The sequence below is a fragment of the Pantherophis guttatus genome, chromosome 8, assembly GCF_059756535.1.
Source record: "Pantherophis guttatus breed Tessera chromosome 8, ASM5975653v1, whole genome shotgun sequence".
Taxonomy (NCBI): Eukaryota; Metazoa; Chordata; class Lepidosauria; order Squamata; family Colubridae; genus Pantherophis; species Pantherophis guttatus.
Genome location: NC_142070.1, coordinates 45,715,560 through 45,741,614, shown reverse-complemented (window position 1 = coordinate 45,741,614; position 26,055 = coordinate 45,715,560). Strand labels below are relative to the sequence as shown.

General features: G+C 37.4%; 1 protein-coding gene and 1 pseudogene across 29 annotated transcripts in view; one reads left to right on the top strand and one right to left on the bottom strand.

Moving 5' to 3' along the window:
• Positions 1-26,055, top strand: part of TENM3 (teneurin transmembrane protein 3) — a 1,586,501-nt gene that overhangs the window by 1,329,084 nt on the left and 231,362 nt on the right. The window lies entirely within an intron of this gene.
• Positions 15,280-16,341, bottom strand: LOC148112616 (uncharacterized; annotated as a pseudogene).

The following is a 26,055-nucleotide window of genomic DNA, read 5'->3' as shown; positions in this document are numbered from 1 at the left end:
AAAATGATTTCACGAACAGAATGTTAGTTATCATCTGACCAACAATGGCAATGAAAATATAGGAAGGATGTCTCTGAAATAAATATATTCCTCTGTATCACTAAAGCTTTGTTATGAGCAAGTGCTTCACCAACAAAAGGATAAAAAGTTGAATTTCATTTATTTTAGTTATTGGTTGCACAAAAAGCAATGGTAGTGACCTGAAGGGAAGATAACTGAGAAATATGGTCAATTTGAAGTCTCCCTTTAGTAGCAATTAAGGCCACCTCTATTGTTTTGAAAACAAAACTTCTAGTTTAGGAGTCAAAAACTTGTTGAGAAATAAAGGAGTGAAAAGTAAGCTCCATCAGACCCATTTAATGTTTTAATATTTTTATTTATTTTGTTTTATGGCGGTGTAAGGCACCTAGAGTTGATTGATAGTGCAATGGATGGCCTATCAATTGAAAAAATTAAATAAATAGATGAATAAATATAATTATAAATAATGTTTGTAATTTTTGTATTCAAATATTATTTGAATATCTATGAATAGCAGAAAGGACAACCTAATGATAAGTAATAGTGCCTGAATAGTACAGGTAGTCCTCAATTTACGATCACAATTGAGCCCAAAATTTCTGTTATTAAATGACATATTCCTCAACACATTTGTTAAGTGAGTTTTGCCCCATTTTATGACCTTTCCTGCCACAGTTGTTATATGAATCACTGTAGTTGATAAGTTAGTAACCTGGTTGTTAAGTAAATCTCCCCCCCCCCGTATTAACTTTGCTTGTAAGAAGTTCACAAAAGGTGATCACATGACCTTGGAATACAGCAATAGTCATAAATATGAACCAGTTGCCAAGCATCTGAATTTTGATCACATGATCATGGGGATGCTGCAAAGGTTGTAAGTATGAAAAATGGTCATAAGTCACATTTTTCAGTGTTGAAACTTTGAACGGTCACTAAATGGACTTGTAAATAGAGGACTATCTGTATTTGATAAAGCTGTGCAAAGAATTGAAGGAAGTATTTCAATGGTTACTTGAAGTATTGTGGCATTGCATCCTTTGAAAGGCTCATCATGGCTAGTTCTAAGGCCTTTTTGGCAGCAGACTCATTGGATTTTCACAGCTATTATATGAAGAAACTAAAAATGGTTGTGCCAGATTATTGAGAAAATACATTGCCTTGATGTGAACCAATGTGTGCAGTGGAGGAAGGTTCAATTATTTCCCTTTGTCCTTATATTTAATTAATGTTATGTTTTCCCTACTGTTTATCACAGTTTCTAATTTTTTATTCTCTGAAATAGAATAGTACCACCTGCCAAGAGGACTCCCTCTAATTTCTGATACTGAAAGAGCTGCCTGTCAAGGGGAGCTGAACTCTTCTGAAGATCTGCGTTTCCTTCCTATATTCTGACAAATGAGTTCCTTTTCACACCTGGAAGGGAGCTAAATGCTTTTGGTGGAGTGCAAAAACAGAGCTCAAATGCACTCCACCAAAAGAGATTCCTTCCGACATCTAGGGGAAGGGCGTTCTCTGTATGCATTCCCACACTCTGGAATGAGTTACTTACTGAGCTCCGTATGGCTCCTGATCTCCGTTCCTTCCGTTGTGACCTAAAGACTTGGCTGTTCAAACAAATGGGCTGACTATGATTCTGGGTTTTAATATTTTATTATTTATTTATTTGTTTGTTTGTTTATTTATTTGTTTAAATTTCTATACCGCCCTTCTCCAATATAGGACTCAGGGCGGTGAACAGCCAAAATAAAACAAGACATACATACAAAACATACAAAATCTAAAAACTGATTAAAATAATTAAATCTTTTGGCCGTAATTAAAACAATTCCAATTTAAAATCAGTTTAAAATTTGACTCAAGCCAGCCCAGCTAGTTGAAATAAATGGGTTTTCAGGGCCCGACGAAAAATCCGGAGGTCTGTTATTATCCGTAACTCTGGGGGGAGGTTGTTCCAGAGGGTAGGCGCCACCACAGAGAAGGCTCTCCCCCTGGGGGTCGCCAGCCGACATTGTCTGGCGGACGGCACCCTGAGGAGGCCCACTCTGTGTGAGCGCACTGGCCGGTGGGAGGCTATTGGTGGCAGAAGGCGGTCTCGTAAATACCCCGGCCCTAAGCCATGGAGCGCTTTAAAGGTGGTCACCAACACCTTGAAGCGCACCCGGAAGACCACCGGGAGCCAGTGCAGCTCGCGCAGGAGAGGTGTCACATGGGAGCGCCTCGTCACCCCCATAATCCCCCGCGCGGCCGCATTCTGGACCAGCTGGAGCCTCCGGATGCACCCCAGGGGGAGCCCCATGTAGAGAGCGTTGCAGTAGTATTATTTATTACTTATTTGGTTTTAAGGGGATTTTATTGTTGCATGCTTTTTAACTTGTGTTTGTCGTCCTGAGTCCTTCGGGAGAAAGGCGGCATATAAATACAATCAATCAATCAATCAATCAATCAATCAATATATATATATATATATTGTTTCAGCCGGCCTCCAGAGATGGTAGAGTGGTAAAATACAAGTGGAGAGGCAGCACAGTAATATAAGGGGTGCAGGGTATCTCAAACGGGTGGGAGGCTTGGTCTAGACCAGGGGTGAGCAATTGTGGCTCTTTTACAACCTGTGGACTTCAACTCCCAGATTTCCTGAGACAGGAAGTCCACAGGTTGTAAAAGAGCCACAATTGCCCACCCCTGGTCTAGACCACACATAAGTGTCTCTCCACTCAGGGCTGAAAATCCTGCTTGGATTTTAGTCTTTAGGTTTTTTTAGCACCTAAGTGTAGCCTCCTAGGTCTCCCCCACCCCATGTTCCTAACCCAGACCACTTAATGACTTGCGAGTTCACTTAATGACTGGGAGTACTGAGATTGTGATTGTTGACATGGGCAATGATGTGATGTCTTGTTTAATGACTGTTTTGCACAATGACCTAAATTCTGGCCGTAAATCAAGGATTATTTGTATTGCTTTTGTTTACTTCTGATGTGTTCTATTTACTTGCCAATCATAATTCTAGATACAGTTACGTTTTAGTTATTGGGATTTTTTTAAAAAAAAAAAAACTAGGATATGAATTGAAAATACTATTTTTGCTTGTCTCTGAGGTGATTTTATCACCTATTGAAATGATGCTCATGAATTCAAAATACAGAAGTTCATCTAAAATTGCATATTATATAAAGATATCCTGCACAAAATACTATTTAATAAATGAAAAATGGGTTCAAACTTTGGGAATCCTGTATGACTTTGGTTCACCTTTTTTGGGAATTATTTTATACACACACACACACATATACAGAATTGCTGCACACACTCATTCTTTTTCCCAGAATGTAATTAATGGAGTGTCGAAAGATTTCCCAAGTCCTGCTGGAATCCAAAAAAAGCTGTTAGTGGAAAAGATTAGCAGAATACATGTCGAAATGTGTCTGTGATTGGTACAATAAGATTCACAATAGTGAATCATTTAATCAATGGATTATGTAAATTGAAGTTTTGCTAAAGTATTAACTAACTAAACAGAACAATTGTTTTGATGTACTATCTGGGGAAAAAAAGAGTTTCTTTTTGAATTAGTATCATAAACTTCCTCTTACTATATTTTATCTTAGAAGTTCTTTCAGTTCTTTGAGTAAGAAATCTATACTTTTTGCAAACCAAATCATTTATTTTAATAATGTAGTTTTGAGCAAAACAAATATAAAAGTGGATTTTTTTTTTACTTTAAAAAATTTGGGCATTTGATAGATTTTTAAATTTTGTTCTTTACATAAGGAAATGCTGTAGTGCATTATAACTGGGTTTGAGAGCATTTGATCATTCATACTTTCAAACAGTTGTTCTGTAGAAGTAAAGCAATGCTTTTTTGCATATGTTAAATATTGTATTCTTCAAGACTGATCCTATATTTGGTGAATCGATAAATGTAGTGTATTCAAAGTACCTTACGATAGTGATCATGCTAAATTTTCATATGCTTCCTTTCTCAGCCATCATGTAAATACACATGTATTATACATATGTAGTTAAAGAAATCTGTTACAATTGTAGTGCAAGTTTACTTGAAAACAGTCCCTTCTAATTAGTCTTATTCACAGCATGTTTGTCTGGCTTGTATCCTTTCAGCAAAGTCCTCGGCATACTGATTTAGGTATTAAGTCCTATCAATTTTAACTGGGCTCTATACTATTTTCAGATAACATTTTTTTTCCCAACTTTTTTAAAAAAATATTTTGTTTTAATATTTGCTTGTAGTGATTTTTTTTAGCAATTTAATTATGTCTTATTTAGCATTTTATTGATATTGTGCTATGGAATGGATTTATTCCTGTAATTCATTTTAATAATACCTTATTAAGAAAATGAAATTATATTAGGAATCAGTATTTTCCGTGTGTTGAGTTGAAAATGTCAAATTAAATACTAAGGAATTATCACCAAAGAACTCTCTCTTCTCTCCACATTCCTTCATTAGATTGTTCATCTGATAGCAGATACTCAGAATGGTTTAATATATATGCCAATGACAAGAAACTATGTTGTCAATTCAGGGCATGCTTTTTATGAAAAAGGACTTTACCCCCCAAAAATAATATTAGAAATAACATTAACATGCAATTTTCCTGTGATAAGGTGAACTTATGTCAGCACATACACCATGCTGCTGTTAAAGAGACAATTATCTATAAGGAGACTAAAAATAATTTTACTGTATATAACAGGCTTAAGTACATTAATTAATGGCTTTATCACACTATGTAAATTATAAGAATGTTCAAATTTAATTATTTGTGAAATATTTGTTGATATCAAACAATATTTACATTATAGCATAAACCCAGATAATGCAAGAATGGGTTTTTACTTAGGTATATTGATTTAAACAATTTTTTAAAAAAATTTGATTTATATGCTGCCTTTCTCCGGAGACTCAGGGCAGCTTACACTGCGTTAAGCAATAGCCTTCATACTTTTGTATATTTATACAAAGTCAGCTTATTGCCCCCACAAAATGGGTCCTCAATTTACCTACCTTAGAAAGGATGGAAGGCTGAGTCAACCTTGAGCCTGGTGAGATTCGAACTTACAATAATTGCAGACAGCTGGTGTCAATCACAATGCTATCAGTCTGCTGAGCCGCCAATTTGATATCTCATCAATGTTTGATTTATTATTTATTTTTTAAATAAGAAAATAAATAGGAAGTAAAGAAAATGAAAATGAAGCTTCTCTAGAAAAATAGGTATCAAAGAATTTTATAAACATTATTATACCGTATACCCAGATTAAGGACTCATAATCAAACTTTGCTGTATAATGTATTTAATAATGTGTATTAGACAACCTTATCTCTGAAATAATAAATGTGTTAAAGATAGAACAAAGCTTTAAAATTAGGTTGTAATGTTATACTGCCATTTCAAGTATTTTATACTTTGAAAGCATTAAATAAATAAATAGTTACATAGAACTTTATGCATTCCAAGAGAAATATTTCCTAATTTCCCCCATTTATTAAAAATATCAAGTAAGTAAACTAGTAATTTCAGTCCTTGGCAAGAATTATCAAGAATAATTTACTGCTGTGAAGGCAAGATCACTATAATCCTTCTTGTTTCTCCTGACATTTGAGATTAAGAAGATACCGCAAGGTAACTTTTTTTTTAAATCAACATTGTAGCCTAAGTTTCCTCTAAATGCTTAAGATTTCATGCTGTAAGTTAAAGTGACATTTATTTAAATATTCATAATTATTTGTGATTTCTCACATTCTACTTTAGAGACAAGGGAAGGCTATGTTAGCTGAATTGTTTTGCAGCTGGACAGACACCATCTACCTTAGATCTTGCTGGTAAAATATCTTTGTTATCTTCAATCCTCATATCCTCTGCATTGTGTAGAAAATGTCCTGGGACATTCTCTTTTTCAAATCTTCAGTAAATAATTGTGTGGATCTTAACAGGCAGCTCTCTATAGTGTTCTTTGCAGTTGCCTTCAAATCAGCCTCCATTATGATTAAACCACCCTACCCAATTCAGAGTTACCAAACATAATTGCTGTCTGCTGTAAGTAACAACAAATTTTCCATAGCCACTGTTTTTTAGATCCATTTTAGGATTTTCCAACCTTTACACACCTTCATCAAAGTTTTCATCTCCAGAAGTTATTGTTGGATTTTTCTTGGTGTTTTTTTAAAATATTCTGATAACAGCTCAGTAGCCTCTTGCTGTACTCTGAAAAGGTTATTTTACAAGAAATTGCACAAATCCTTAAACAAAAGCTGTTTTTGTCAGCTACTGAACACAAAACGTTTGATTGGCTATTTATGAACAATTATCAGAAACCATGGCTGGATGCAATTTGTCTAGAGTCTCAGGAAGTTCTTCAGGTATTGTCTAGGAACCAGATATATCCATTTAAGAGCTGAAACGGACTGACTGAATAGCCCCCTCTTCCTTGTAGAGATTGCTGGCAATGGTCAACTCCATAACAAACAGAAATTGACAAATAAAAGGTATTCATTTCTTTCAATTTCAAAGCATAGTGTATCTTCTGTAAGCCAAAAACCATGTTTATTGTCTGGACAATTTTATGTGCTGCTCTCCTGATATTAAGACAAGCTCTTAGTTGTATGGTAACCATGAATTTCCCAAATGCCTCCAATCCCAATTTCAAGGAAGGCAAGTTGAAGTCACACTGAGGCCAAGCAGTTTGGGAGGCATGCTGCTGTACAGAATGGGGGTAGTAGAAAAGCAGCATACCCTATTTGCCTTTTGAATCCAACTTAAAAGCAAGGCTCACACACACAGCTATCTGCAGAACTTTACCTTTACCTGCAGGTCTTCCTGTATCATTGTTGCCACTCCACTTCATACATTCTGGGCTTGGGGCTAATGCCAAGCCCAAAATCCAGATAAAGAGATTTCTGACAAGAGAACACGTCCTTCCTCAACCATAACAGGATTCTGTAATGCTAGCCAGGTCTTTCCTCAGATATCCATAGTGTGATAAAGGATATAGAGTGGTTTATTACCATAAGGACTGGCAAGCAGCAGCAGCGGCAGCTGCTGCTGCCACCGCCGCCAAAGACTGACTTCCGCAAGAATTTGGCTCTCACACTGAGGTCTGAAGACCTGAAGTATAATTGGTCTCAGATATCCAATTTCTATTTCCCTGAGAGCAGCCCACTTTCTCCCTCCATGTGTTCTGTCTGTTACTACATCAGACTTTATCCTTTATTTTATCTCTCCCCTAAGGTCCATTATCTTTAGTCCCCGATCCTACCTGAAAAAGGGTTTCCAATATCAAACTCCATCCCTCTTTCTAACCACTTCAACCAAGGGTGAAATTGACTGGGTTATTTAGAAGCTTGTGCAAGAGATTGGAATTGTATCTGTCTTCTTTGGTTATGGTACTTGCAAAGAGATTATTTCCTACAAGAATCCACTGTCACCCAGGACTGTAATGAAAAAAAAAATCCTTGACCCTAGGAGCCCACTTTCGTGCAAATTGCACACTTTTCTAATACACCCTTTCCACAACTCACTTTTGATAACTTGCAGTATTTAACCCTATATTTAAAATATATTTAATTTTTACTCCAAATTAATTACTTTTTCCTCAGGTAACTAAATCATTGAAGAAACCTGATCACAGCTATCTTAATAGATTTTAACAACTTTTTCCTATCCGTTTTTAAGTAAAAAACTTTATGACTAATTTGATACTTAATACTTCATTCATGTGCTTTAAAATTAAAGTCATACCTTTTATGACATAAGAATATTTTTCTAGCCAGTGATTACTGCAACTGCTAGGAACATTGATATTACTATATTTTTTAGCTTGGTTCTTCTGGAATCCTGTCAAAGATAATCTTCCATGCATAGTGGGAAGAACAGTATTATACTCGTAGCTCTCTGCTTTTTGCCTTTTTATTTGAAGAAAAATCAGAAACGATTGAGATGATTTAACATAATTTTCACAGAAAAGGATATCCATGAATACTAAGGAATTTGTGAAGGAAAAGTGGTAGAAGCTGTCCTTTATATTTTTAAATTGATATTTGTGAGGGAAAAGGAGATAGTATGAGTTGTCTGGGTAAATTATAAAACCCATTCTGTGATCTCCCCCTGATAATACTGCTCATTATGTTAAACAGTGTTGCTCTTAAACCCTCTGTAGTTTTCATTTTATGTGCATTGGCCTTCATTTGCTGAAATGCTTCAAGTTCACAGCACTAAAGTCATTTTGAAAACAGGATGTAATTACAAAGGTTTCTTATGCTTACCCACTGCTTTTTGGGACCAATGTAATTATCATTACATGTGGATACTGTAAATTGAATATCCCTTGCCTAATTACATTAAACTCAAGGGTTAGCTGCTTAAGCATCCAAATAAAAAAAGTTCACCCTTTGCTACAAACTGTAGAATTGGTCTGTTAGTTAAGTTGACCTTTAAAGCTCAGCATTTACATGATATTGTCAGGTGTACATTATAAAGATAGCTTATAATGAGATCTGTAATGGGTAACCCAGTTATAATGGACTTTTCTAAAAGTTCATTTATTCAGCGTTTTCTAATGACAGGATGAGATTAAAGTTTTAATCTGTATATGTCAAGCCCTTTTAAGGAATGAATTTCACTGTTCTTTGTTCAATTGCTGAAAATAGTTTAATATTACAACTCAAGCAGCACAACTTGACATTACTATAAATGTAATGAATTAGCCCTGCCTATTTAATCTATTGAAAAAAAATGTGTTTACTTTGATGTAGTTTCTATTCCTTACTCTTTTATAAACACATAGAAACACATTAACTGTGTATGTATTCAGCAACATGAATTCTTTACATTTTTGTGTGACCTAATTTTAGCTGTAATATGCTATGTTGTTATAAATGTGATACTGATAATTTGATACTTTATTAAGAAAAACAGATAATTCTTTTTTTCTACAGAGAATTATTATTTGATGGATTTCTGCTTGTGTAGTCATTAAAACATTATTCATAAATATCAGCTATTTAGTGTTGTTTTCTGACTACATTAAAATTATGCCATTCCACAGCTGAAGCTTTTTTCCCCCCCAAGTGTACTTCCTGCTGAGTATCTTTTATGAGTTTTCACTTGAAAAACAACAGTCTGCTTTATCTGGGACAAGTAGCAAAACATGCATTATAAAATAATGTTTATATTGTACTGACTAGTATTTTGAGATACAAAATAAGAGTATCAAAATAAGCAGGTAGGACTGAGAACTGCAATATCCTAACAGTGTGGCCTTTTTATGTATTAATCTGCTGTCACACGCTCTTATTATACTCTTAATATAATTATACTTTGTTGATTTAATTACAAATTATTTTGTCTTCAATATTCTCTGTTAGTTGTAAAGTTATTCATGTTAATATTTCATGTTCTGCAAATGTTATTAAAATTTAACATATGAATATGTATTTTTACAAAATTATGTAGTATAAACCTTACATATGAAAATTGTTCATATTAAGTTTACCTATAAATATGGAGCAGTTTCATAATATCAGAAATTGAACATTAGCATACCAAAATAGAGAAAGATATGGGCTGAAGTAGAGTGTGGTAGAGATTTAACCAAAGCTGCTAAGTAGTATTAACAATGGACATAAATTATTTCATTTTAATGAAATATAGAGAATTCTGAGACAAATTGGCTCTCAGCAAATACAGTGGAATCCAAAAAGTTCCTTTTCCTATTGATTTTTGGCTCATCTATAAGATATAAGGAACCAAAAATAATTTCCCATCTCTCGGTGAGCCTCTTGCCTGGAAAACTGTGAAATCTGACCCTACATTGATAACAATTTTACTTCCAAGTACATTAAATTATTATAGTGGGGTTTTCAATGATGTAGCCAGATCAGCTGCATATCCCTACGTGTCTATGAAGTTTCTCACCCATGCGTACCCCTACCTTTATTTTCTGCTGTAGTTACTTGATGCTCATGGAATGCCGAAATGACATAGCTATGTGATACAAACTTGGTACAGCTAGATTGGTTGCCTCACTTGTTATAACTTCTACCCAGTTATTTGCTGCTTTGCTTTGGGAATTACTGACATAGTTCTTCTCACATTCAATTAACAGCTCTATCAAAGGAATTCCATGATGAAGTGCAGTTGATTTTAAAAATGTCACTAGTGGAAAATAACATTAAACCCCAATTCTCCTAAGTGGACATAGAAACTAAAGCAGAGAAGTGAAACAATGCAAAGGCTTGCTGGAAGTCGGCATACGACTGCATTAGCCAAAGTTAGGCAATATCTGTGCAGGACAAGGTACAAGATGTTGGTTAGCTTGCCATACAAAATTTTATTTACTATGGTATATACCAGGGACCAACCTTGTGCTTCTGAAATCAGTGGCACAAGTTTTCCCAATGTTTGAGTTAGGTGAATTATGAATTATTATACATTCCTATTATGACACCACAGCATTTTACTATATATTCAAGGGCAGAAAGATACTTCAGATCACAAATGTAACACCTTTCTGTGAGTGCACTATGCATTATATCCACAGAAAAGATTGTGTTTGCAAACTAGACAAACTTTTTATATTGTTTTCCATTAAAAAAATGATCTCAAAGCAGCTAATAATTAAACATTTATAATTCAAATTAAAAACACTAGGCTAAAACAAAGCATACTTTAACAAGTGTTTAGCTTTAGCTTTTATTTTGAGAAATAATAAGTTTGCAATGTTAAAAGTTCTTCTTACTGGGACTAAAATTCATATAAACTTCAATATTAATATATCTATATGTATGTATGAGAGGCACAATGGCTCAGCAGTTAAAGACACTGAGCTTGTCACTTGAAAGCCGATAGCCTGGGTTTGAGATTCAAGTGCCACAAGACATGATGAGCTCCCATTATTTGCCCCTGCTCCTGCTCACCTAGCAGTTCAAAAGCATCCAAATGCAAGTACATAAATAGGTACCACTAAATAGGTACTAATAGGGAAGGTAGCAGCATTCTGTACACCTTGGCAGATAGTCATGCTGGCCACACAACCATGGAAGTGTCTTTGGACAATGCTGGCTGCCTCAGCTAAGAAACAGAAATGAGCTCCCCCCACTAGAATCGGACACAACTGAAAGGGGAAACCTTTACCATTACCTTTACAAGTATGTCTAAATTCAATCCCAGTGCTCTTAGGGCCTTGTATTATACAAATAAAATTTCAAGATACCTCTCTTTTAAATTGACTTTAAGCTAGCCTCTATTTTTACTTTTAACTTACAAAATAAAACTGTTCTAAAGTAAATGTTAAATGAGTAGTACAAAAGAATTACTTCCACAGGAAACACAATATCAGATTGAAATTAAGGCTATGTTTCAAGTTGAAAAAATAGTAAAACGTATTTTCAAATATTTTGCTCTTGTATGAGTTTATTTATTCTAAGTCTGCTTTTGAACATGCTCCAAAACATTTGATTCCTTTTATGCTTATTTTTAGATATTTTATTGATATTTATTTTTTATTTACTTTCTGATTTTGAAATGCAAAAGAGGAGAGTTATTTATTAAACCAACAAAAAATCAAACTGGAAACAGATGGGAAGTACAATTCTGTTGTTAACTCATTTTACTCTTGAATCTCTTTTTGGTTTTTAATTCTTTGACCATATTTTGTTGGAGTGTTTAGGACTGTGGAATTGGAGTGGTTCTACTGCTGTCTTTCTAAGCACAATCAAAAAGTAAAATTGGGAGATTTGACCCTGTCTTTAGAGATCCCCAGAGAATTCTATTATTTAATATTAAGAGAAAGCCCTGGAAGCAGGGGTGAAATCCAGCAGGTTCTGACAGGTTCTGGAGAACCGGTAGCAGAAATTTTGAGTAGTTCGGAGAACCAGCAAATACCATCTCTGGCTGCCTCAGGGTGGGGTGGGAATGGAGATTTTGCAGTACCCTTCCCCTGGAGTGGGGTGGGAATGGAGATTTTGCAGTATCCTTCTGCTGCCACACTCACCACGCCACACCAGACCCACCATGCCACATCCACAGAACCGGTAGTAAAAAAAAATTGAATTCTACCACTGTCTGGAAGACTCATGTATATGTTTGCTACTAAATTGTTTTAATATGTTCTTTTTCCTGCATAATATTATTAAGGATTATGTTAAACAAATAAAACAGATACAAAAAAGACACAATTAAAAAATGCACACAAAAAAGAAAAAAATATTTAGAAAGTGCATAAACCTCCCTTCCAAAAAAAGAAAAGAAAAGAGGCATTGATCCTACCTGATATGCTCCTTTTCGGGTTGTGGTGATAGACTCCAGGCATCGGTTGACTCTTGTCCTATAGCTCTTAGACTGAGTTCAAACTGAAGATACGCCTTCTGCTAATGGTCACAGTTTCGCCGATGTCACCTGTAACACAGCATCTGCAACAACACCCCAAGGATCCCCTGGACCAGACCTTCCTCAGGGTGGGGCTGGAGTCTATCGCCACACTCCAAAAAGGAGTGTATCAGGTAGGACCAATGTCCCTTTTCCAGTGTGGTGGTGATAGACTCCAGGCATGGGACATACCAAAGCTAGCTGTCCTTATGGGAGGGCCCTGGTCTGGTCTGGTCCTGTTCCCTGGTCATTCCAAGAACCTGTTGCAGGACCTGCCTACCAAATGCAGCCTCATCCGACGCAAAGGAGTCGAACCTATAATGCCTGATAAAAGGCAAAGTCCAAGTCGCTGCTTGACATATCTCTTCCACTGAGGCCTGTGTTGCCCAAGTTGCCGTTGTGGCAGTGTTCCTGGGGGAATGTGTGGTGAGCGCTCGAGGTCGTGGTAGTATCTGTAAGTCATAAGCTTTGGCTATGGTCGCACATCTGCCGACCGTCGATGTATCTTTTTGCCGCTTGAAATGAGACAAAGGGAGCCTCCGTCTTACAGAAGTCCGCTGTCCATTTAATATATATGTGCAGTGCCTGTCTCATATCCAGGATATGCCATTCCCGTTCCGTTGATAAAATTAACTCCTGCGCTGCATGGAATAAAGGATTAATCTTGGGTATGAAGGCCGGATCCAGCCTCAACACAACCCTGTCTGGATGAAAGATGCACCAATCCTCCTTTATGGAGAGTGCCGCCAACTCCGATATTCTCCGGCCAATGTTACACCCACAAAAAAGACCACCTTATAAGTCAGAAAACTAATGTGGCTGGTCCTCAAAGGTTCAGATAGCGCCTTGATAAGGGCTTGTAGTACCCTAGGCAGATCCCAAGTGGGAAAATCTAATAGCTGAGGTATCGATACCTTGGTTGGATCTATGCTACGTGTAGTACACCAACTAAAAAAACCTTTCCATGTAGCGTTATAAATCCTAATTGTGGATGGTTGTCTGGCCACCTGGATCATGTGTATCACACTGGAGGACAAGTGTTCCCCCGTTAAAAGTCTCAGCTCAATTGCCATGCGGTCAACTGTAGCTACTGTGGCTCCGGATGACTGATGGGACCCTGGCTGAGGGAGACCTTGTCCGGAGGAATCCTCCACGGTCTGAAAATTGACATGCCAACCAGATCCGCGATCCAAGGACGCCTGGGCCAGTGGGGCGCTACTAAGATTACCTCTGCCTTTACCTGTAATATCTTTCTGACCACCTGTGGAAACAAGGCCAGGGGCGGGAAGGCATACAGGAATCCCCGGGGCCATGGGCAACGAAGGGCGTTGACCCCCTCTGACCCCGGTGCCGGGAACCTGGAGAAGAAGAGGCAGTTGGCTGTTTGCTGGGGAAGCAAAAAGGTCCAGAACCGGCCAACCAAACCGATTCACTATCTCCTTGTACAAGTCCGGATTCAGGTGCCACTCTGAATGGTCTATTGTGGCCCTGCTCAGTCAATCTGCCTGCACATTTTTTGAGCCCGAAATGTGCTCCGTTCTGATGGACAGTACATTCTTCTCTGACCAGCGACATAGCCGCTCCACCTCTGTAATGAGTGACTTCGAGTATGTGCCCCCTTGTCTGTTTATGTGTCCCTTTGTGGCCACATTGTTGGTGAGGAGGAGGATATGATGGCCCACAACCTGATCTCTTGAGGGCTAAGTGGGCCGCCCTCAACTCCAGCCAACTTATGCTTTGGCGGAAGTCCACCTGTGACCACTTTTCCTGTGGCTGGCATCTGTGGTTATGATCATACGCTCCTGTTCCCTGAAAAGACAGCCCCTGGTCATGCGGTTGGATGTCCATCAACGGAAGGATTTTAATATCTCTGCCAGAATCCAAACCCGCATTGGTGAAGTGCTCCTGCCCGTCCTCTGAAAGGGGAGCAGGAACCACTGCTGGGCCTTGGCTTGGAGTCGTGCCCAGGGAACAATCCCTATGCAAGAAATCATCTTGCCTAAGAGCCTGGATAGTAAGGCAAAGGGAGGGACTCTGTCCGAGCGCATCTGTCTCATTAAAGTCCTGATGCTCTCCAAATGATCTGATGACAGGAACACCTGACATGCTACAGTGTCAATAACCGCCCCCAGATGTAAAAGGTGGTTGACCAGGGTGATGTGACTCTTCTCCACATTGATGGAGAAGCCTTGATCTTGTAGGCATCTTACCGTCACCTGCAGGTCTTCCTTTGCCTGCCTGTGAGAGGATGACTGCACTAAAATGTCGTCCAGATAGCATTGTATCCCGACTGGTCTGGTTCTGAGAGAGGCTACTATCACTGCCAAGAGTTTGGTGACTACTCTGGGAGCCAATGCCAGTCCGAATGGCAGGGCCCTGTACTGTAGATGCCTGCTGTTGTAGCAAAATCTCAGGTACTGTCTATGAGATGTTAAAATCGGAACATGTAGGTAAGCTTCTGTAAGGTTGATTGAGCTCAAGAAGTCTCCCTCTCTGACATTCTCTAAGATTGACTGGAGAGAATGCATCTTGAACTTCCGATACCTCCGATACCTGTTTAGACCCTTGAGATTTAGAATTGGTCACAACCTCTCCCCCCGAGGCTTTCTGAATGACAAATAGGATGGAGTAATATCTGTGTCCCTTGTGTTCGTCTGGGACTGCCTCCACCACCCTGATCTCAATAGATGGTGAATGACAGCTTCCATGTCCCTTCTTTTTGAGGCGTCCCTTGATATGGGACAACAGATAAAAAAAACTCAGAAGTGTTGCAAGAAATTCCATGGAGAGACCAAATCTTATGGTCTCCCTTATCCACACGTCCGTAGAAGTCTCCTCCCATTGGTCTACAAAAAGGCCTAGCCAGCCACCAATGGGAGCCTGGTCCTGGAATCATCGCGATCTCCGAAAGGGACGACTGCCACTCCCCTGGAAGGATTTCCTATTCTGGAGCTGCAATCGATTTTTATCCAAAGCCCCTGTCCTGACTGATAATATTGTCTAGGGGTGAAGCCTCTTTGGGATCTCTGGAAATTCTGTCCTGTATAGGGACGAAAACAAGGCTTCCAAAAAGGAGGTGAGGGACAGCAGTCAAACTGCCTGGCAAGAGATGGGAACACTCGCCTCTTGTCCCTAGATGCCATCAACATTGGATCTAGGAACTCCCAAAACAATTTTGTCCCCCTAATTGGGGCAGATGCTAACCTCCACTTCCTCTTGGTGTCTGCCTGCCAGTGTTTGAGCCAGAGCATATGTCTGGCCATGACCGACGCAGCAATGGTCCTAGCTCCAAACTTGGTGGAGTTAAGCGTGGTGTCCGCCATGAATTCAGCAGCAGCGACCACCTTATTAAAATCCTGTTGTGTTCTAAAGTCACTGACTGGCACCCTTTCCTGCATTTGTTTCAACCGTAGCAGCGATGCTCTGGTAAAAAAGGAAGCTGCTGTGGCTGTCTTAATGGCCCAGGGAGCCGCCGGGTGCACCTTATGCAGTGCTAGCTCCAGTTTTCTTTCCTCCGGTCTTAACACATCCTCAGCCTCAGTGAGGGTAGCAGATGAAGATGCCAATTCCACCACTGGCTCATTGACCTCGGGGGTCTGAAGAAGCTCGGTGAGGTCCGGTGCCATATTATATAACTTCTTCTTGAACAACAGGCCGGTGACACCCCTTCCATTAAATGACATCCATACATACCGGGGGCGCTGGGATAGCTTCCGCTTCCATCAATGGTTCGGAAAAAAGCAGGTCAGCGGGGTCTTGTTCCCCCATAACCTTGTCATTTCTGGAGATGTTCACCCCCCAAATGGGTTGAACTCTTGGCCTTGAAAAGTAAGGCCTTGAATAAATGGGGCCTGAACAGATCCTTAAAGACCAGTTGGTCAGGCGTCAGGCCCTCCTCATCCGACAGCTCTTGATCAATCTGTCCCTCTTCCATAAAGACTAAGTCCTCACTGCCCTCTGAAGAGGCTGAGGAGTCAGAGTGGTGATAAGATTCAGGGGCCTCCCGTTCCTGATATGTTTGGAACCTCCCTTGGCGCAATTCCTCTGGGATCACAGAGCCTGTCTTGCGGTTATGGCCTATGCCGCTTCAAATCCTCTTTTCACCGCTTCCGAGATCTATCCTTGAACCATCTGCAACATATCTCTCACAGAATTCTCCGCCAAGTGGATCCCCGCTGCAATCGGAGTAAAAGATGCTTCAGGTGGGGGTTGCTACTCCTGGACACCTCCCTACCTTGAGGTAGAGGTGAAAGGGACTGTAGGTCTGAACACTGTAGAAGGGCCTGCTTCAGACATCTGGTTTAAATCCAGCTCAGCAGACGCCGCTGCCTGGTCAGGAAGGGGATTAGCAATGATTTCTCTATCCCCTATGGGGCTGACATGTTGCCTTTTCTCCACCTCTCTGGCCCCTTTTGCAACCTGCTTTTCTAAGGCCTTCTGTAATCTTTTCTCAGCCCTCTCCTGAGCCTTCGAGGGTTTCTTAATGGAAAGAGCTTTAGCCTTTATTTTAGCTGCAGCCCCCCTGCTTCCACTTTTGGACCTTTTATATTCACACTTGGATACTCGAGCAGGAGCCACTTGAGAGTGATACCTCTCAGGAACCTCCCCGTGGTCCTTAATAGGAGCAGTTGATGCCATTTTGCGTGTTCAGAATTAGAATTTTAGATAAAGTTCAGTGTGAACACTGACAGGAATCAACTCCTGCAATGCACAAAAACTCCTCTCCAAATGGCAAACTTCCACAACCACTTTAAATAAAAAAAATGGGGGGGGGCTTTAATAACCTGCAATATATCTCCGACATTAGCAGACTCTTCCACGAATTACAGCAGTCTTGCAACTGTCCAAATGGCAGGAAGCAGGCCACCACCCTGAGGCTGCTCTCCTTAGAAGGCAGGCAACCAAGCAGGGGGAAATCCACAAGTTTTGGCCTTTGCTGCTCAAGGTCTGCACTCCTATCTGGACAGGCAGCCTTGAGAGCTCTTCATAGATGCACACCGAGCTGCTGCTCTCTCCCTCGGCTTTTCGCGCTCAATTTGCAGACCGGCAAATACCGTCCCAGCACGGAGTCAGGTTAGCCACATTGCGTCTTCTCTGCATGCCCACATTACCTCCGGTGTTGCCTCTGTCTTCCACGGGCTCCCCGCTCTCAGGCTTTGCTCCCAGCTTTCGAGCCAGCAAAGTAAGCTTGTCTTGAGCGTTTTCGGGCTCACGGCCCTTCCCGCTCTTCCAAAATGGCACCCGCTGTCAGTGAAACTTGTGTATTCGGCCTCCTGACAGCCGAGCACTTAGCACCAGAAAAAACTTTCACTGGCTGAGCCACGGCTCTAAAGCCGCTCTGCTGAATCTCCTGCAAACTGTTCCAGAATGTGAAAAAGCTCTAAGAAAAAATTGAAGAAAAATCACGAGAGCTTTTTTCCAACAAGTCTGACCGAACTCAAGACTGAGTTGAAACTGGGACCGTTGGCAGAAGGCGTGTCTTCAGTTTAAACTCAGTCTAAGAGCTAGAGAACAAAAGTCAACCCATGCCTGGAGTCTATCGCTACCACACTGGAAAAAAGAATATGAAGAAAAACACTTCCCACTTCATCCCCAACATGTTTATTCAACATTAACAAATCATCACTCTCTTTTAAACAAAATACCTCTTCATTCTATACTTCCCTCCATACTCTATAAATTCATCTCCAAATCTTCAGCTCTCTTTATTAATTTGCAAAGATACAGGTAAAATTAAGAAAAATACCCAAGTTCCCATCACCCTTTTCTTAACATTGCAAAAAAAAGAAAGAAAGAAAGAATTAAAAAATATTTAACATCACCAGAAAATTATCCCTATTTAAATATCAAAAATAATAATATAAATATTATGAACTAATCCATTAACCATTTCCAAAAGAAAAGTATCCAATCCAGATAACCATGAAGAATAATCAAATAGAGGAAATTATTTAATCAAAATTGGATAAACCAGTTTTAGTAGTTTTTTTTCTTCCATTCTTATGTGCATTAAATAAAATTCAAATTTCTGTTTTCTTCTATTCTTGCTTCACTTAACATTCTTATGATTCTTATACAAGTGTACTTGTAATTTCCATGAAGTGACTCCAGTAAACCTCTTTTTATTTCAGTTTAAAAGGGTTGTCCATGTCGGTCTTTTGATACATTATTTATATGTCATAAATTGTCTTAATATGCTGATAGATTCCAAATCCTGTGTTTGGATATTACAAATGTTTTTGAAATGGAATTCATAACTAAACTAATTCTACAATTTTGTGACCCAAATCTTTAAATTTTAAAAAAGGATTATTAAATTGTAAGCTTTCAAGTTCAGCAATTTTTTAAAACTGTGCAAGGTGTATATAGTACGTAATGGAATGCTGCTAACAGTAGAAATGTAATAAATGAGCATCGCTACTTTAAAATTGTAAACCATTTGCTAAAGATTACTGATACAATTTTCCTGGGACGTTTTCCTCTCTTGCCAGTCAGACAAAAGTTCTCACACCCTTGTTTTCTTTTCACATTGACCAGACCCATTTGAGGAGTAGATTGAGTTTTGTTTTTTTAGAGCAGATCAAATCAAATGTTTTACTTTAAAAAGCAAAGCCTTGCCAGTATATTTAGCCTAATCCTAGCATTCAGTTGTGAGGGATTGTTTTACCTCTTATTGTTTAGATATTTCTGAGCTGCATTTTTCTTTCAGCCCAGTTCCAATACAATATTTAAATACCTTTTCCAGAATAGATTTTTAGACTCATATACAAGAGCTAATTAAGAACATCAGTGCTGCCATTTCATAAATTCTCTAAACTTTTTGTCTATAATCTGTGCAGTATAAAACTTCATGTATCTAAACTAAGCCACTTTAACTATTTTTTAAATTTCTTCCTGCTTTTTATCCCTCATTTTCATATGCTTCTGCCTCTTTTTGGCCATATGCTGTTGAAATATATGAACTTGTGTAAAGTCTACACATCTCCTTTTCTTACCAATTCCCTTTTTAGGACTCTATCTGCTGTTTAGCAGATTTTAAATTATTTGATATCAAATTTTACAAAAACCAATGTTCTAAAACCAAAACTATTACCTCAGTGATGATGGATTTGGTAGACAAAATTACATGCAAGCTGAAACTCCAAGCACTATTTAAAATTGCTAATCAAGATCTTCACTTTAAATTTATTTTTTCTTACATTTTTCAGTGTTAATGTTTATTTTAACTAATTTTTATTATGGAGTGTGTATTTGCATTATTAAAAATAATATGTGGTGTATCTTTTATGTGCAAAGGGAACAAATATTTTGTTCCAAACTCGGAATGAATCAGCTATAAATTTGAAAAGTTTCATTAGAATCTTTCAACTGTTGTATGATCTGATGGAGCAAAACACAGAATTTGTCAAGCGATCTATATTGTGTTGAAATAAAACAGCCCTCGTTTCTCCCATTGTGGATAATTAAACTTTTGTTCTTAACTTGCAAAAAATCTGATCATGAGTATTTTAAATTAAGATCATAATACTCAAAATTAAGACTCAAACTAATATTTCTAGTTCAGTATACTACTGATTAAAATGTTTGAACATTGCCACTATATCTGCTATTTTCTAATCAGAATTGAAATAAATTATTTGAATACCTTGAATCAGCATCCTTTGAATGTTTTGTCAGTCCTATAAGAAAATACTGATATATGTGGTAACCGATAATCAATTTTAAATATGTTTATATCAGCAAATAATGTTAAAACTGCAACTGGAATGCTGGGCATTATAGTAAACCTGTGCTGAAACTAATGAATCCTTTACTTCAGCTACTATTAGTGTGCCTTTTGAAATTTTTATTTTATCATTTATAATGCATTATTTTTTGCAGAACCCAAATGCCAACATATAGAGCCTTTAGGAACAGCAGCTGGTAGTGCAGTTGCTCATAAGATTAATCAACAGAGTTATTTGTTCCCTATGTACCGTATGGCCACTAGTGTTTATAATCAGATGTTGATTGTAGGTAAGTTATTAAAATCTGTAGTTAGTTCAGTGCTATGTGTAAATGTTGTCCACATTGTAACATAGATATGAGAATTAATTTTGCCAGAAAAAATGAGGTGTATAACAGTGAGAAGAGGTTACATAAATCTTTGTGTTAAAACAAGAGAAATAAATTGAGTCAAGTATGTATAGGTGAGAGGAAGAGAAAATTGGGAAAGTTGTAGTTGGAAAAAGTGGTAATTTTTAATAAAAGAGACGAGAAACTTAAGAGAGATTAGACGTAAAGGCAATGCATAGTTTGCAGTAAAAAGGTATTGAGAGGTATAATTTACAATACTGTATAGATGCAAAGGTATAGTTAGATTTGTTTATTGTTTAAATTTATTTTAGTCACTGCTACTTATTCTTTGCTCTTTGCATAGTGCTTATTACTCAGAAGAGAGTAGTCTGATGGGTTTGAATGAATTGTGATGAGTTGAGAATATTCAGCCTTCAGAAATAATGGAAAATATACTTAACCATTGGTATGTGTGCTTATTCTAGACTTTATGGAAAAAACGCATTGTAATTGACAGTGAAAGGTGAATTTTCCCCCTTCCAAACAACAGTTTGGAAGATACATTTAATATTAGATATTTCCTAACAAACTTTGCACATTTCTAAGGTTTTTATATCAATTATTGTATACAGTTTGTTATTACATCTTATATGTGTTTTATATTAAAATGGTTCTTTCAATGTTATACAAAAGAGATGAGAGAATTGACTAGTTACAGATTAAAAAGTGTTTAAGAAATATTTTTTTTATGATAGGCAAGACTATTTTAATAATATTCTGACTACATGTTTTTTGCACCATAAACTTTTGGAGTACTATATAATTTAAAACAAAACATATGTTTATATTATAGTTCTCCTGAGTAATTGTGAATTTGCTCATGTGAAAAAGATCATATTTCCTAGCTACCATATTACATTTAAAAATATATAAGAATATGATGTCAGAATCAAGCATACTGACTTATTAGAAAAGGATATATTCTGTTTTTAAAGAAACTAACAATTATATTTTATGCATAGTCCAAGATTCTTCTGTATGGTTCTTCTGTATCTTACTTCATGAGCATGGATAGTGAGACAATTTGCAATTATTGAGATTTATATGAGCATATTACTCTAGATGCCATGATGGACTGAATTTTATCTCAGATATTTTACTAGTTCCAAATAAGACAGAATAATCAGTTGATAAAATATATATTCTGGATAGGATTGTTTCCTCTCTAAATGATGATATTTTTAGTCAGGGAGTGCTACTAAGAATTGTGGAATTGGGTCAGTATTTTTCCCTATCTGTGGCTGGTGTGACAGTTGTTTGTATCCTTTCCTAGGAGTTTAGTCTGGTCATATAGATCTTCATCTGTTTAGTTTGTAACTTGCTAAATTTCAGGAGAGCAAAAGGCTTGCCTGAAACCTTCAGGCATTCTTGCAGTCCTCAGGTTGGGCACAAATGAAGTTTTTGGGACTGAGTGGTTGGTTGATTGCGTTCTAGGGAAGTTTTAACTAGCAAAAAGAGTTTCTTGAATCTATTAGAAGCTTAAGATGCACATTATGTTCCCTATCAGACTAGCTCATCCTTTTATTTTTCCTTAAATCTCATTTATCTTAAAACAGCTCAAAGTTCCAAAAATAGACCTTTGGCCCAGCTATAATGATTTTCCTTTTCAGCTATAATGATTTTCATTTTCCTGTTCTTCAGGAAGAAATGGCTGCAGTTTTCCTCCTTTATCGGTAGAGGGCACTGAAATATTGAAAAACAGCCAATTATGTGCTACTGTGCCCTCTACGGATGAAAGCAAAAGTGCAGTTTTTTTGTATGTATATGTGATCAATACCAACACCCTGTGACCAAAACATACAAAAAAAAATCAAATACAATTTAAGATTGTATTGTTATGTTACATTATGTTACATTATGTTAACACATTTGATCCCATGCACATAAACAGATCTTCAAGGCCTTACAAAAGATCAACAGGCACAGGGCCATCCTAATCTATGGAGGGAAAATGTTCCAGCTGGACCATATTGTACAGATAGAAAGTGGTAATATACTGTGTTTCCTTTAAAAAAAAGTTTGAAAGAAATGCTTCAGGTATCACATAAGAAAGTATCTCTCTGCTGTTCTGCAAGGTAGTCTTACTTTTTTACATTACTTATTTACATTGTTTTTCTCTTTTAATTTGCATGCATGTATATATATATCTTTAATTTTTTAATTTTATTTTTTTTAAATATTTAACACTGTGTTATAATATTTGTGTAAACAGATGAATAATGGAATCACCAGGATAAATTGTCAAATAATTTCTTTATCATTCTTAATCGAAGTAGCCAATGTTCCAAAAAGAAGTAAACTAGAGTGAGAAGCTTGGAAGATTCAGGAATGAAATTGCTGTATATAAAATCATATTTGGAAAAAACTCTGAAGGATAGTTTTGATATTTTCTTAAGATCTCACAAAACGCTATTTTAGTTTTAATGAAAAGCAACTGTAAATAATTAGTCAGACAACTTTAAAAGAAGCTGGCTCCTTTCAGAATGGAAAGATCAAGGGCCTAGGTTTCATAAGTTTTTTTTTAATGCAAGAATTGTCTTCTTTATCTATTTACTACTAAAATTCTCATTGTCATGAACTTTTGAGTGAAATGGTTATCATAGGGCAACAATTTTTGAACCAAAGTACCTCAAGTGAGCTAACTTACAAAATGTATCCCAAATGTGGTACGCATGAGTCCCAAGGGAATGAAATTTGAGGAAGTTGTGCCTGCGTTAGTGCTACTATGCTGCTGCTGCAGTTTCATGATCTTCCTTTTCGACATTAGGAGCCATGGCAGTGCAAGGGTTAGAATGCAGTATTGCCGGCTAATTCTTTCCACAGCCAGGAGTTTCATTTTGATCAGCTCAAGGATGACTCATCCTTCCATCCTTTCAAGATTGGTAAAATGAGGACCTAAACTATTGGGTATAATGTGCTGACATTGTAAACCACTCAGACACTACTTTAAAGCACTATGGACTCTTAAGTGCTATTGGGAAGGTGGGGGAGGGAGGGATTCTGAAGCTCCCTGCCATCTTCCCCCAAGGAAAGTTCATGGGGAAGCCAGAAGGAAGCGGAATTTGTTCCCAGTCCCATTGCATCTTTGCCCACCCACAATCATTCTGTTTAGGTAAGGAAATAGCTCCGGACAGGGCACAGGTTGTCTGGTTCTACTTAATTGCCTAAAGACAACTTAACATCAACAAAGACATTATGGAGGTTTTTTTTACTGGCCCATGCCATGCACCATGAAATATTAAATAAAATTCAGAACCCTCATGTTTAACTTGAGATTCCTATTCCATTCTGTCTAATTGTGCAGACTTTCTCTTACAAATGGAATTTGTTATCCTTTTTTTATCCAATTTGTTATGCTTTTTTATAAGTAGCATTGGGATGTCAAGTTAGTCTAACTAAATATTAAATCAAATGAAATTTAATTAACCTAATTTGATCAAATAATTGGCTTAAACATTTATGAAGAAAATAATTCTGAAGTTCCAGTTGGCTATTTTAGTTAACTTCAGTCAACAATTGCTTTAGCTTTTTTGATTTCTTTTACCCTTTTCTGTAAGAATACAGTAAATATTTAGTGAAGTATTAAGAAATTTAAGTTTACACTTTGCACAATTGAAGGGAATGTATTTGATTAATGTAACTTAGGGAACTATAGAAACTTGTTCTTTTTCTAGACATATTTCAAACCAAATAAAAAACCACAAATACATAAAAAATGAAAAGATTTAAAACTAAAAATAAATAACAAGATTCAATACATGGGGTCTGGTACAAAGGTGGTATTCAGCTGATTCTGACCAGTTCTGGAGAACCGGTAGCTGAAATTTTGAGTAGTTTGGAGAACCCGTAAATACCACCTCTGACTGGCCCCGCCCCAATCTATTCTCTGCCTCTCGAGTCTCAGCTGATTGGGAGGAAATGGGGATTTTGCAGTAACCTTCCCCTGGAGTGGTGAAGGAATGGAGATTTTACAGTATCCTTCCCCTGACATGCCCATCTAGTCACGCCCACAGAACCGGTAATAAAAAAAATTGAATTCCACCACTGGTCTGGTAGTATCTATCGCAATCACAATCTGAGTTTGGGAAGAATGATCAAAGGAAACTGAACTGACTGCAAAAGAAAGGTAGAATGTTTTCATGGGATTGGTAATGGAATATAAAAGAATCAGAAACTCAGTATACATGCTCAGGATGAACTAAGGATGCAGTTGCCGCAAAGGTATCTTATTTTCTGGTATGGGTTTTGGAACAGAGTTCTTTGGAAGCAAAACTATTGCCATGAGTTCAAATATTGACCATATTATCTCTTTTCACAAGATTGATAGCTTTGCACACTCATTGGAAAACATGCAATTTTCCCAGTATCTTAAATATAAAATACAGCTATCTGTATTTTAGATACAGCTACAAACATAAGATATAATTTAAAATTCATTGGAATTCAGGGGTACCTGAAATCTTTTAAGTATATTTTTGACTAGGTTTAATTGGTCATTAACCATTATGCTAAAAAAATAACAGAGTATGTATCCTATAATTAACATTTGTCTGAAGAAGTCTCCATTGGAATAACTGTGTAATAACTATTGAATGATCTCTAACTATCCTAACTTAGGTAATAAGTGTTTGTTAGCATATTTCCCAGAGGGAGAGATTCACGCTAAATACAATGTTTGCTCAGTATTAAAGCAGTTGATAACAAGGTCTGTGCAGTTACAAATAATAGTGCTTTGTGTGCGATCTGCCACAACACTTTTCAGTAATGCTATTTGCATGTAGGCTTTTAATTAACATATAACTGTCACCACAGGTTGACTACAGAAGGCTCTTGTATCCAGCAGAGAGATAAATGCCAATGCCACGTTACATGGGTTGGATAGCATACAGGAGGTCTATAATATAAAATGGATTTATAATTAAAAGCCACTCATTACAAAGTTATAAAAGAAAGAATGCCAGCAACCTGGTAATTTCATGGTAGAAGAGTATCATATTTACAGTACCTGAAAGGAAGATAAGCTTGAATTTAAAATGATTTTCCCTCCAAAAGTAAGAGTAGGTGGAAGAAGGGTATGTGTGTGGGAATGTGTCTTGTGTGCATACAAACACAAAAAAAGTTCTATGCAGTGCTCAGTTTCTCCTTACCTTATCAATCAAGGATTGCCAATTTTAAACAAAAACAATATTGAAGACTTGCTCTTTCCATAAATGTGTGTAGGAAGCACACTTAAATATGTTGTATGTATGTAATGTATCTTAGTGTGTCTTCAAAGCTTTCCCAAAAGCTAAAAGAGTAGGGGTCTGAAAGGGCATGGTGCTCTAAAGAGCACAAACCACTAGTGATAAGGTTTTATGCTAGGTTCTGATTAATAGCAAAATTAAGAAAGGGACCTGGAGTGTGCCCAATTTATCTGATCTGGTGGAATGAGAAGATACTGTCCATGAGAAGCAATCCTGTAAATAACCTGGACTTGTGACATTGACCTGGAAAGAAACTGGAAATCAGTGCATCTTATGCATCAGCAGTATAA